Source organism: Drosophila elegans, unplaced genomic scaffold (assembly GCF_018152505.1).
Source record: "Drosophila elegans isolate 14027-0461.03 unplaced genomic scaffold, ASM1815250v1 contig_349, whole genome shotgun sequence".
NCBI lineage: Eukaryota > Metazoa > Arthropoda > Insecta > Diptera > Drosophilidae > Drosophila > Drosophila elegans.
Genome location: NW_024545729.1, coordinates 1,229,244 through 1,233,871, shown reverse-complemented (window position 1 = coordinate 1,233,871; position 4,628 = coordinate 1,229,244).

Sequence of the window (4,628 nt, the reverse complement as noted above, 5' to 3'; positions counted from 1 at the left end):
CAATGCTAATCGCGATAGATTTTGGCTCTCTTTGTGCAAGCTTTGTACAGGGGACTCTGCCGTGCTCTGCCGAAACCACGCTGCGCGAACCCTTGCAGGGTGGACCGAGCTTTGAAAGTGAATGTGTGCAGATGGTGACGGTGGAAATGGCGTCCTGTGGAGATCAGAAATCTATTGTTGGTGGCGCCATGGGGACTTCAGAGTCACGCATATGAGAACACAAATTAAACTGAGCAGCGCTTTTGTTTTAGTTCACTTGTTCATTTTCCGGAAACCACTTTCGATTGCACACAACACACACACACACAATTATCATTATTTCAATCGCCTAAAGTGCTGAAGTGCTGAAGTGCTGAAGTGTTGCAGTATTGGAGTACGTAATATTCCCGATGAGTACCGATTGCCAGTATCGATTCGATAGCAATTTGAGTCGATATGGCACTTGCACGGCGAACAACAAACGCTACACTTCCCGTCACGGCGGCAAAACTGCATTCACCTTTGGAGCGCGAGTCGCAATGGTAAAGTCACGACCTGCCTGCTCGGATCCGTTCCAGAAACCGACTAGGCCGACCCTCGTGCAGGCCAGCTCGCGTCCCGCGTGGCACAGACCGTGATTGAGGCCAAGGAAGCGTCTGTGATTGGCCAGCGTCGGCGCGACCGGCGCACTCACCACCATTTGCCACTGGGAAGCGCTGTGGTTGGCCCGCGGCCGGGCACACCAGTCGTCGCACTCGCACCCGTACTCGGCCGATGGGAGTGAGGAGAGGCGAGGAGGCGAGGAGGCGAGGAGGCGAGAAGGCGTTGTGCGGAACGTTGCAGTTTCACAGCTGCGTTTTAATACAGCAAACATAACTTGGCGGTGGAACCTTTAAACTAAAGAGGGGCAGCTAGGAACCCAAATAAGTATAGTTTTATTCCAAAACGAGGTACAATAAGCCCGTGGAATTACTTTTGACAACAGACTACGAAGTACAAAGCACAGTGAGTTTCTTTGGCCCACGCAGAGCGGCGGCAGAGTTGCACACCCAAGCATGCCGCAGCACCGTTTAAAGCCAGCTTAGGACGCCTCGAGTCCGCACCCACAACCACTTACACACATGTTGCACTTAATCTGAATTCGAATTCGAATTCGAATTCGCATTCGCATTCTCCGAGTGAGGAAACGAGTCGCCCAATGGAATTGTATCATTCCGATACAATAAGCGCTTTACATTTCCGTTAACTACCCGCACGTTTCCGCTTCAGCAGCGAAAGCAGGCAGTGGGCGTGGGCCTGGGTGTGGGCGTGGGCGAGGGCGAGGGCGTTTGGTTGTTTAGCAAAATGTCGACAAGCCTAAACACGGTAACGGTAACACCCACCAGCCGGCCTCACATGTGGGAGGCTGGAGTGCTGAAAAGTTGGTCCTGCTTCTACGCCAGCACCGGCGTATGCGCTGCCACTGGACGGAAAAGGACGGCAAGTGTGCTGGCGGCAAGGCGGAAGTTTGCCCATTTCGAAACGCTTAGAGAAATATTAAAAAACTAGCGCATACCAGCACGCGAAACTGCAGGGGATGAAGTCGATTTAAATGTAAGGCTCAAAGTTTAAAAACAATATCCTGGTCAATGTATCTGTTCGCAACACAAATTGGGTTCTTTTTCAGTTCTCCAATGCAAATATTAGTTCGTTTATGAGCAACATCGATTTAATAGAATGATTGCCCCACAGATGGAACGATTGATAATCGGCACTTGCTTCATTTTAATAATTACACATTTTTAAACGTAAAAGTTATTACAATCAAGCATTCCTGAGTAGAAAACAACAGGTTAAATTCTTGAAAGAAATTAAATAAAAAATACTCTTTCTTTTGAGCTGACTTCTGCAAACACAAATATTGTACACTTTAAAAAATACATATTACTTAATTAAAAGAAAAAATTATATTTACATTTTACTCTTTTTCTAGTTTTAAATGTTGTTTTTATTAATTCGCAAGGAAAGCAGTCCCAGTAATAAGTATATGGAAAAGTGAATAGGGTATACGGTATTCTCGCTCAGTGTAGACTTGTTTGCTCTTTCTCCCAATGGTCTTATGTCTTATGGCTTTATACATTTGGTGTTTGTTTGCAAACTTGACCAATTTGAATTAAACCAATAGCGGAAGTTTAAGTACCCACCATGTTTAATGATCGCACTACGGGACTGTACCTCTTAAGACACACATATGTAAGTTTTGATTAATAGTCAGCCCAATCGATGGATCCGAAACGGAACAGCGCCATCTAAATGGCGAAACAAACAGCGAGTTGTTTTGCTCTAGGATATAGACGTCTGATCGGCCAAAAATACGATTTGCAAATTTGTATGTCAATAGTTTTTATAACTCGCAAACTGCATCGAACCATACTTATAAGGCATATCTGTAAAGGCGGGGTTTAAAAACTTTATCTGCTTGCATATGTACATATATAAAAAGGCGATTGCTTGCAAACTCGCGCCATAAAATCAAACGTATATTCATCAGGGGTCGCAAATTTCTTCTTAGTTGCGTTTCAAAATTTTGATCAATATATTTTTACCCTCTGTAGGGGTATATTTCGGAATCCGTTGACTTGTCATTTTCAAGACTGTTTAGCTTAAGCAGCAAAAGTATAATGGACACAATGCGGTGATATACAAACAAGCAACGAAGCTAAGTAGAAACTTTCAAATTCAAATTTTAAGGTTTTTGAGCAATGATAAGTGATTAGTTTAGCCAAAAGGATTTTAAGTAGCAGCTTACACTTGAGGTAAATCATATATCTCTTGTTTAAAATTTAAAAATCGTAACATGAAAGCAGTTTTGTAAGCGAAGTAAAGCGAAATCATTTCATTTCATCCGATTGCCAGATGCCTTTATTATATTTAAGATTTAATATGCACAGATTACACCGTAAAATGCTTATAACGAAGCTGGGGGAACAATGCCTTTATTGGGCTACATGGTGGCGTAGCACATGAAAGCGAATCCCGGACAGGAAGCAGCCTTGCAATCATCACATTATCTCCTCCCTGCTGCTCAGCCAGGATCGCAGCCATCGAGCCACCGACCCACCGACCCACCGAGCCACCAGCCATCGAGTCATCGCCACGTGGCACGTGCCAGCGACACGGCACATGCTCGTGCAGAGGAAAGTTTTCCGCTTCGGCTTATACCGCTTATACCGCTCCAGCTGCAGACTCGGCCCGCCTCCCACGGCCCGGACTTATATTAAAAAGAGTGGATAACATCTTAGCAGTAGGGTTTATGCGTTTGACGGTGGAGATTCTGGCTCCGAACCTGTGTGCATTTGTATACCCTTGCAGGCGGTGTTATATATATATTACATCTTGATCAGTATCTCTAGGAGAGCCGATCTAGCCATGCATAAGTCGGAAAGAGCCGGATCGGACGACTATAGCATACAGCTTCCATAGGAACAATCGCTGTTTTTAATCTTTTTTAGTTCTTTCACATACAGTAATAGTTAAAGATTTCAGAATTACGGTTTGAATTCCATCAAAATCGGACGACTATAACTTTTTGTAATTTTTTTTAAATTCTTTTTTACAGTTTTATTAAAATTGGAAAACGATATCATCGAAATGTTGAGCTGCAAACATCATAGCTTCGATCTTAAACATATACGCAAGTAAATCATAAATTTAAGGCTTTCAAGAATATTTAATTTTTGCAAAAGCTGCAAGGGTATATGAACTTCGGCCTGCCGAAGTTTGCTTCCTTTCTTGTTATAAACATTTGTTTGCAACGAGCTAAATAAATAATATTCACAAGGTCACATACAATTCATGTTACAAATTTAACACTTCATGAAAAAGGGTTCTTTTGCGATGTCTTTTTAAGGCTTACATCTTACATATCTGTAACTAAACCTGTGTACTCACTTTCTTACTATGATGTTCATGCCTAAAAAGTCCATCAGATCGAATCTCAAAGTTCCTCGTTGTTGGTAAAACTCTGGCAGCAGGATCGTCACTAAAAATTAGCACGAATTTGAATTTTTAATTTGCATACCAACAAAAATAAATGGATTCATAAATAAATCATATTTCTTTCAAACAAGACTTCATGTGTACAACTAACATAGCTATATTTTGATTGACTTTTACTACCACAGCTATCGTCCAATCCGCCAGTTTTCCACTTACATTATATCATCCGGATAGCTTTTAAAGTAAGATATTTATTTGGGTAGAAGCCGATGGACAAAGTTCATGTACTTTTGCAGCTATTGCAAAAATGAAATATTCTTGAAAACATTAAAATTTTGATTTGTTTGTGTATATGCTTAAAAAAATTGAAGCTAGCTGTGGTAGCTACGTATATGATACCGTTTTCTGATTCTGAACTATCAAATTTTTACTACGTCAAAAGGAATTTTAAAAAAATGTAATTATACCTATGTTAATATTTTGATTGTTTCAATGGGAGCTATATGATAAAGTCGTAAGATTTTAATGAAATTTGAACAGTAATTCTGAAGTGTTTAACCATTTACTATGTCTCGAATAACTAAAAAAAATTTAAAAACAGCACAGCTATAATTTTTTTTTCATTTTTTTTCCGATTGTCGTCCGATTTGACTCGTTCCGACTTTTATATA